We start from the raw sequence: 9,856 nt of genomic DNA, 5'->3' as shown, positions 1-9,856 counted from the left end.
ATTTTTAAATGAATAATGGAGATCATGATTCCTAATCACCTTTGCATTATACTTGTATAGAGCAGTGTTTCTCAACCAGTGGTACGAGTACCCTTAGGGTACTTTGAGAGAAGTGTGTGTGTGTGGGGGGGGTGACACAGGGATATGTGACACACACACACTCCTCTCTCATATAAAGGTGGGGGGTGACTGACCAATCTGTCCCAACTCTCCCTGCCTAGTGCACTCCATGCCTGGCTGGGCCCCCAGGCTGGACTTGCCTCTCCTAATACTTGAAGCTGCATCTTTTTGAGGCAGTATGTGGGGGGCATGGTCATAGGCCAGCAGCAACCTTTCAAAACTGTGCAGGAGGGAAAGGCTTCCAGCCACAGGGGGGTGGAGGTGGGAAGCAGAGATGACGTGGCCTGTGTCTTTGCAGAGGTCATCTCTTCCCCCTTTCCACCCACTCCCCCACCCCTTCTTCTCTGTGGCTAGAACAGGGGTGGGCAAAAGCCACTCAGTGGGCCAGATCTGACTTGCCAAGTCTTTCATCCAGTCCACGCAGCTGTTCCAGACCCTGCCCCCTAGAGCATTGCCTGGAAGCAGTTGCCACTCAAGCCCTTTCAACTGCTTCTATTTAAAGGGCTCATACCTCCTCCGTGCCTGTCAGGCACCCAATAGAAGCAGTTGAAAGAGCTAGTGCATCTCTGGCTCCCAAGCAATGCGCTAGCAGTGCTGGAGCTGCGAGCCCTTTTAACTGTTTCTATTTTAATGGCTCGCATCTTCTGGGTGGCTGCGTTGCCTGGCAGCCACCTGTCAGGTGCAAGCATTTTAGAAGCAGCTAAAAGAGCAACGCTAGCCTGTTGCCTGAGAGCCAGGGACTCGTGAGCCCTTTCAACTGCTTCTGTTGAAAGCGCTCACTCCTTCCCCGTAGCTGGCAGGCAACAGCCTCAGGGAAGGCACGAGCCCTTTAAATAGAAGCACTTGAAAGGGATCCTGTGTGCCTGGCTCCCAGGCAACACACTAGCAGTGAGGCTGGGACCAGCAAGCCCTTTAAATAGCAGGAATTAAAAGGGTTGGCAGCTCCTGTCTCCAGCTAACATCATTCCTAGGGATACATCTACACTGCAAGCTTATTTAGGAAAACACTATTCTGGAAGATATCTTATGTGGATGCGCTCGATTTAGAGCACCAGGTACTGAGAAGGAATAACCTTAGATTGGCCCTGGTGAGGAGCTATTTCGACATAAAAGCAGTAGAGCATCCACACACATCCTCTTCTGGAAGAGCTTTTTCAGAAGAGGCATTATTCCTCAGAAAAAGCCCTCCGTTATTTTGATTTTCTTTTGAAAATTTCTGTGTGGACGCTAGTATTGTTTTTATTTTCCAGAATAATTCCCATTATTCCAGTAAAATGTAGACAGGCCCTGGGAATAACAGGGGAGGCGTGAGCCCTTTCAGTTCCTGCTATTTAAAGGCTCCGCCCCTTCCGGGGCTGCTCATGACCACTTCAAAAATTATTGCCCACCTCTGGGCTAGAAGCAACTTGTTCCTACCAACATAACCCAGACACCTCTTGTCCCCTGGCTACAGCATGGGCAGCAAAGGAGTTAAGCCATAAGGATGCCTTGTGCACCAGGGCCCAGGGAACCTGACTGCAGCAGCCACAGCAAATGTGGCCATACAGGTGGCTCTCCAGGAGAGGGTGCCTAAGAGACAGAGCAGCCCCACACTTCCTGGGGGCAGGACCTAGGGTGGGGGAGCATGTATGAAGAAGGTGCTAAATACCCCCACTCAAGGGGTTGCTGTGGAGCCTGCAGGAATGGGGTGTGAATAGGCTCCCCACCGCTCCAGAGCTGAAGTGAGGGGTGGAGATGCTTCCCTGTGCCAGCACTGTGTGGGGCTTTGGCACATGCGGGGCTTGGCTCCTCCTGGCCAGCATCCCCGGGCCACGGGATCTTCAGCATTCCATGGCTGCCAGCCCAGCTGGAGACAGTGGGGGAATGAAGGAGCCTGCCATCCAGGCTGTTATTTAGCTGAATGATCCAACCAGATGCTTCTCTACAGTGCTGGAAATGTGAGAGGAAGGTATGGAGGAGCAGCGGGGCAAAGGGAGTGAAGGTGCACAGCAGAGAGAGGACAGTGAGAGGGGGTCATATAATGGGCCGATGGGTGGGCAGCAGAGGCGACGCACAAGTGGACTAGAAAGGGGAGTGGCCAGTCCAACACACTGCATCTTTCCCCAACCACCACCCTTGCAAATGCATACCCATCATCAGCCACTGTACTCCCACCACCCACCACTGGTGGCTGGGTGGCTGGTGAGAAAGAATCTGGCCAGCAGTAGGACCCACCAGTACTGACAGTGAGACAGAAAATACAGGACAATTTGCCAGTTGTCCTGTATTTGTAAGGCAAAGTAGAGACACCTGCAGGAGGGCTTAAATACAGGACCGTTCATTTAAAAACAGGATATCTGGTCACCCTATACTTGGAGATACATGGATGAAAAGCAATAGTTGTTATTAAGTTTAAATTATAATTGCTATTAACAGTGTCTGACAGCGAAATATGTTCAAATCCTTTTTCTTAACACAGTTTTTATCTGGGAATGTATTTATAACTTTTCTTTGAGATGTTTCTGTAAATAATCATAACATCCTTGCTAAAGGCAGAAGAGTTGATATAAATGTATCAGAGCGTTCCTTGTCGCTACTGCTGGAAAAAAAAGTTTCCCACTTAGCTCTTGTCTATATGAGGAAAAACATTACATTTGGAAATGTTTTAATTAACACATTTTAACTAACATCACATTAAGCAAGACTTTCCCTTAGTATACACTGGGGCTGTGTCCAGACTCCATGCCTCCGTCGACGGAGGCATGTAGATTAGCCAGATCGGAAGAGGGAAATGAAGCCGCGATTAAAATAATCGCGGCTTCATTTAAATTTAAATGGCTGCCCCGATCTGCCGATCAGCTGTTTGTCGGCAGATCGGGAGAGTCTGGACGCGATGCCCCGACAAAGAAGCCTTTCTTCATCGACACAGGTAAACCTGGTTTCACGAGGCTTACCTGTGTCGATGAAGAAAGGCTTCTTTGTCGGGGCATCGCGTCCAGACTCTCCCGATCTGCCGACAAACAGCTGATCGGCAGATCGGGGCAGCCATTTAAATTTAAATGAAGCCGCGATTATTTTAATCGCGGCTTCATTTCCCTCTTCCGATCTGGCTAATCTACATGCCTCCGTCGACGGAGGCATGGAGTCTGGACACAGCCTGGGTCTGTCATTTAAAAAACATTAGTTAAAATGTTTTAAAACATGACTTAGTCCTAGCTAGACTAAGTTGTTAATTTATGTTTAATAGCTAGCTAGTTAACCCATTTTAAAATATGATATTTCCCTACAATAGCTATAGTCTCAGACAAAATAATCCTTCTCTCATTTTCTTCCACAAATATTTGTAAATTCAACTGTCTGTCATTCTCACACCAAAAAAATATACAGAAAGCCTGTAGGGGCCATGATAGCAGCCAAGCAAAATATGGAAAAAGAAAGTGAAATTTTCTTTGCTTTGACTGTGGAAGACTCGAGCATTCTGCTTCTAAAATTTCCCTTGCTGGGATTTTCCCTTGGGGAAACTTTGAATCTGACTGTACTTTCCAGTCCTGGGCACTCTCTTTTATGTTTGTGATTAGTGATTCTTTATCACTCTAATCCTTATGAGTTTCATTTCCACATAGGTACAGAGAAAGCAAACAGAGCTTAGTTGTAGAAATGTAGCCGTGTTAGTCTGGGGTAGCTGAAGCAAAATGCAGGACAATGTAGCACTTTAAAGACCATCTTGTTAGTCTTTAAAGTGCTACATTGTCCTGCATTTTGCTAGAGCTTAGTTGGACTAGTTTAGGTGGGAAATTAGTGAAAATTATTACTTTTATCAATCTGTGAGAGAAGTAAATCCACATCTTTGCAGGGCTCTAACTAACTGTGGGTATGTCTACACTACAAAGTTAGTTCGAACTAACGGATGTTAGTTCGAACTAACTTTCATAGGCGCTACACTAGCGCTCCGCTAGTTTGAACTTAATTTGAACTAACGGAGCGCTTAGTTCAAACTAGGTAATCCTCATTCCACGAGGATTAAGCCTAGTTCAAATTTACTAGTTCGAATTAAGGGCTGTGTAGACCCTTAATTCGAACTAGTGGGAGGCTAGCCCTCCCCAGGTTTCCCTGGTGGCCACTCTGGCCAACACCAGGGAAACTCATCTGCCCCCCTCCTGGCCCCGGACCCCTTAAAAGGGCATGGGCTGGCTACGGTGCCCGTGCCAGGTGCAAGCCTGCCAGCACCCACCCGATGCCCCCCAGCCCTCCCCCTCTTCCCAGGACCAGGCTGGCGGCTCCCGGGAGCTGGCCCGGGACCGCAAGAGGCGGGCACCCGCCTGGTCTAGTGCGGACATCGTGGACCTCGTCCACGACCTCCGCACTAGGCACAGGAAAGTGGACGGCTTGGGCAGGAGAGCTGCCAGCCTGGCCACCCAGGAGCAGGTGTGTATGAAAATCAAGGGGGTCCACTGAGACCCCCGACCCTGAGCCCTGAGCTTACAATGGCCGTACTGGGTCAGACCAAAGGTCCATCTAGCCCAGTAGCCTGTCTGCTGACAGCAGCCAACCCTAGGGACCCTGGAGGGGATGGACCGAAGACAGTGACCAAGCCATTTGTCTCGTGCCATCCCTCTCCAGCCTTCCACAAACTTTGGGCAGGGACACCACTCCTACTCCCTGGCTAATACCACTCCATGGACCCAACCTCCATCACTTTATCTCACTTCTCTTTAAACTCTGTTCTAGTTCTAGCCTTCACAGCCTCCTGCAGCAAGGAGTTCCACAGGTTGACTCTTTGCTTTGTGAAGAACAACTTTCTGTTACTAGTTTGAAGCCTGCTACCCATTCCTTTCCTTTGGTGTCCTCTAGTCCTTCTTTATGGGAACTAATGAAGAACTTTTCTGTATGCACCCTCTCCACCCAACTCCTGCTTTTAGAGACCTCTATCCTGTCCCCCCTCCGTCTCCTCTTTTCTAAGCTGAAAAGTCCCAGTTTCTTTAGCCTCTCTTCATATGGGACCTGTTCCCAACCCCTGATCATTGTAGTTGCCCTCCCCTCTCCCACCCTCTCTCTTCCCCTCTCCCACCTCCTTTTCCCAGTCTCCCCCAGTTTTGTTCAATAAAGACAGATTCCATTTTTGAACACAATTGTCCTTTATTTTGTACATCAGGAAGAGGGGCTAGGGAGGGGTAAGTGGAAGGAGGTGAGGGAGGAATGGGGCACGAGCCCCTGATGGGGAGGACTGGGCTGGCTTTGCGGGCTTCTGGGTGTGGAAGCTCTCCTGCAGCCCCCCAATTGCCCCCTCTCCCCAGATGGCAGCCTGCAGCAAGTGCAGCCGGGCTGATGGCCGAGTGGTGTGATGTGCCCAGTGTGGGTACTCCGGGCACTCCAAGCCAGGACTGCTTTGCAAGCGGGGCACCCCTGAGAACTGTTTGTCCGGGGTGGGGGTCGGGTCCCTTTAAGCACAGCCCTCGGCTAGCCTGAGACAGCATCTGCACGCTCTAAGTCCTCCTCTGATGCCCTGCCGGCACTGCTTCCGGCCATCCTTAACCCCACTTCAGGGTCCACTCAATGTGGACATGCTAGTTCGAATTAGCAAAACGCTAATTCGAACTAGTTTTTAGTTCTAGACGCGTTAGTTCGAATTAGCTTAGTTCGAATTAACTAATTCGAACTAAGTTAGTTCGAATTAGCGCTGTAGTGTAGACGTACCCTGTAGGAGCTGCACGGGCATATCCAAAGGTGTTTTTGTTAGTCTTTAAGGTGCTACTAGACTATTTGTTGTTGTTTAAGTTTTTACAATATTGTGTTCTTATCTTGGCACCCTTCTCTTTTTATTCATATTTTAGGATCCCTGAAGTAGCTCCAGTTTCTATCCTTAGTAAATACATCTTGACAAATACACCATGCTGCTGTACTCTGTGCTGGGATTAGAAATGAAGCAGTTTAGACAGTAGTTTTATCCATAGTCTCTTTGTCTGCTGTAGGAGAGTATGGATAATTATAAAACCCTTGAACAGGAAAGAGAAGCTGTTTCTAAAGGAACAGCTCCGTGTTGTCCCTCTAGGTTTTTGTTATGTTGCAATAAGTGACTGCTTCTTTAAAATTTATTATGTTAAGTGATAAAGCACACCAGCACTTGCATTTGTCAGTTAAATGAATGTCTCTAACAAGTTACAGAAATCCACAACAGCTAAGATGAACAGTTTTGCTGTATTTTCTGGGAATTTCCAAAGTTAGAGTCACTGGGCTTCCATTTAATCACAGAAGGCCCCTGAGGCAAGCCATACCAACACCTATAGGTCAGTGAAGGTTGCCAGGCTGTAACTAACACAGTGCATATAGATTACTCATAATTAGTCTTGAACGGATTAAATGTTTGAGAGTAAATATCAGTAAATGTTGATTTTCCAATTTGTAGTCAAACTAATGAATACTTCCATCGATTATCATCAAAATGTACACATAGGGAAAGTAAGAAAAATGCTTTAGATTTGATTTAACTATAGTTACACTGTACATTTTGACATGCTATGTCAAAAACGTGTCTCTTAATGGTTGTAAAGCTTTAACTGTTTTCATCTTTCACACTGCCATTAAATAATTGTCTGACCCTCTTTGTCCGACACAGCTGAAAATTTTAAATAAATACAATTTGAAAAAGCTTATAACCCATAATTTTGCATCACTGCAAACATTTAAATTGATTTTTAAATAAAATGCTTAATGCAAAGAGTAACTTTATCCAATGAAACTATAAAACAATTAAAATTGAAATCTGCCCAGCTAGTAATAATCTAGGTCTGCACAAGTTTAAGGGCAAACTTTTCTCTATGCGTGTATGGCAAATGCTGATTTATATTCTGCTTTTCTCACATGCCTGGATAGCCTATTAAATCTGTAGGAATCTGTGCATGTTGAAAGAATAGAACACTGGAATTAAAATCTACCATGTGGCTTGGAGAAAAGTTTGCCATAATAATGTGTATCTATTACTAATGAAGTCAACTATACCAAAGTGGTTTTTTTTTAATTGACCACTGATTTGTGATGCCTACTTTTTTTAGAGCCCATCTTGAGACACGTTTTGCCTGATTTTCAAAAGTGTTGATTGACTTAAACTGTATTTGTACAGCATCTCTGAAAATTTGACTCAAGGTGTTATTCCAAAATTGAGGTACCCATAATTGAAGACCACTTTTGAAAATGTTATTCTAAGAGTGTAGCCTCTGACTTCAACAAGAGCAGGAGCACAAGTAGGCCCGGCTCTATCTATATCACCCTGTTTAGCTACAGAGTCCATGTTGCTGGCCATTTGCACCTCCTACTTTCGTCACAGTAATACTTTGTCTTTCTTTTTCTATATTTGTTGAACGGCTTACCTAAACTGAGAGAGAAAACCACAAGATTAATAATGCGAATGGAAACTGTAATTTGAATTCACATTCTGCCAAGTAAGAAAGAGAAAGTGTGGATTCCTTTTCATGTTTATTTTGGATTATTCTTACCAAGACAGAATAATATTTTATGGAAAGTTGCCTTTCTAGTACTCTGGATACCCATCACTTCTATAGACGTGAAAGAGCAGAACAATCTCACCTCAAAGGACTGTTGAGGGTTGGGTTTTTTTGTTTGTTGTTTTTAGCTTTTACATTATTTTAATATACTGATAACTTTCCCCTTTTCCCACTGCCTCTCAAGTCAAATAAGACAAAAAGCCCTGCAGCCAGCTTCCCAAATGGGGAATGTAACAAGGTTCAAAGTAGTATGAGAAGACAATGACAGTGCAGAGAGCAACAAGGTCTCCCAACGACTATGGGGAACCTGACCCCTCAGTGACTTTCTCCAGACCACATGGGGCTGGAATACCCCCACTCCCCAGTAAGTATCCTATAATGGTGCTAAACTTTCCTGGGAAGATAGCAACATCTGGGGTATCCAATGATAGAGGGAGAAAACACCCAGCTTCTCTAATGAATCAAACCCTTTAGCCCAAGACTATGGGACCCCTAGCCCTACAGTGGACTTCTCCAGATAAGATTCAACTGAAGCATCTTCCCCTTTCCGGGGGTTGTTTATAACAAGGCCCTAACTTCACTGAGAACGGAGCACCATAAGGAGCAACTACAAAAGTAAATAGAGCATCTGTACGTGTCGTCCCCCCCACTTCCTGGAATGGACCCATAATTTAGGGGCTCACTTCACCGTGCAGCCTCCCTCCCCACCTTGGACTGGCTCAGTCTGTGGTAGCATCAGAAAAATTCTGTGATGCAAATGACAGCTGGAAAGAGGAAGCACTGATTTTTGAGTGGGAGGTGAAGGAAACAGGTGGTGGGCGGCTCAGCAGTAAAAAATGGAGAAATGAAAAATGGAAAGCTTTGGCTAGGGTTACTGACAGACACAGTTAATCTAAGGGTAACATTTCTAGATTGTATAAAATGCAGGGACTACATTACATTTTTAAAAAAAGAGAAAGTAACCCTAACAATAAATAAATAATGGTACTAACTTGCTGTAGAGGATATATATTAGGCTCCATGGTAAATATTGAACTTTATGGGACAAAGGGGGCAGTTGCCTTTAAATCCCTGCTGGAGTGCTGCTCATCATGCTCTAGACCATGGGTTCCCAAACTGGGGGGCATGCCCCCCTGGGGGGAGTGAAGAAATTCCGGGGGGGGGGGTGCAAAACGACCCAGCCTACCTCCCCATCCAGTTTTGCTGCCCTATTCAGTTCCTTTTTTCCTTTTTTTTTTTTTTTTTTTTTGCTCAACAAGTTTTGCTGCTATTTTGAGGGGGGGGCATGAGGGTTTTTCAAAAATCAAAAAGGGGGGGCATGATGCCAAAAAGTTTGGGAACCACTGCTCTAGACAGTGCTAAGGGCTGGTTGGGGCGGGGGGAGGAGGGCATGGTGTGTTCCAGGCAGTGCTGAGGACTCACTGCCCCAGCCCCACCCCTTCTGCCTGAGTCCCCACCCCTTCTGGGAGCACAGAGCCACACACCCCTCACCTTTTCCATGGCAAGTCTGCCAGCCCTCCTGTATCACAAATAATAGATCACATATTACTCTTTTCAGTTGCTCCTGTTTAAAATACAAGAGGATCTACATGTTTGGTTGGACTTGTGTGTCTCTACTTGGAAAAGAACAGATGCTTCTTGCACATTTCATATGACATGGGTTAAGTAAAATCTGGAGAGTATCTTGATCCAAAGGTCATCCTCTCTGGTCAGACCAGCTACTTATAAATTCTTTTATCATTTCTCTATCTCTTCTAACATTGTAGGTCATGAAGGTCAAAGAGCCTGACTGTTGGAAACCTGTTTTTGATTTCGGCTTAAACTTTTATGAAACCTTTATATAGCTCTTTGGGAATGCTTTGCTTCAACTGTGTGCAGCAGCTAAACATCTTGATTCCTACAGAGAGTAGTATTTAAAATTTATTTTGGAAAATAGTCAAGTATTTCCAATAAAAACAGTTAATATTTGAGTGGTCTCCAATATCAATAACAAGAACATTTCCTTTTCTGAAAGTTGTATTTATGTGATTTTAAACTTCTTCTAAATTAAACTCTGAAATGGCTGACTCTACATCTGTTTCCTTTCTTAACATTGCACAGTACCTTACTTCACAAATGGTAGTCCCATTGATCTTAGGGTACGTTTACACTAGCCCCCTAGATAGATCTAGGGAGGCTAATGAGGGTGACCGGAATTTCAAATCAAGCCTGGGATTTAAATATGCCGCACTTGATTTTCATGTTCCCAGCCGATCGCC

Source organism: Pelodiscus sinensis, chromosome 2 (assembly GCF_049634645.1).
Source record: "Pelodiscus sinensis isolate JC-2024 chromosome 2, ASM4963464v1, whole genome shotgun sequence".
Classification (NCBI taxonomy): Eukaryota; Metazoa; Chordata; order Testudines; family Trionychidae; genus Pelodiscus; species Pelodiscus sinensis.
The sequence above is the reverse complement of the archived record's forward strand: the minus strand, read 5'-3'. Positions refer to the sequence as shown.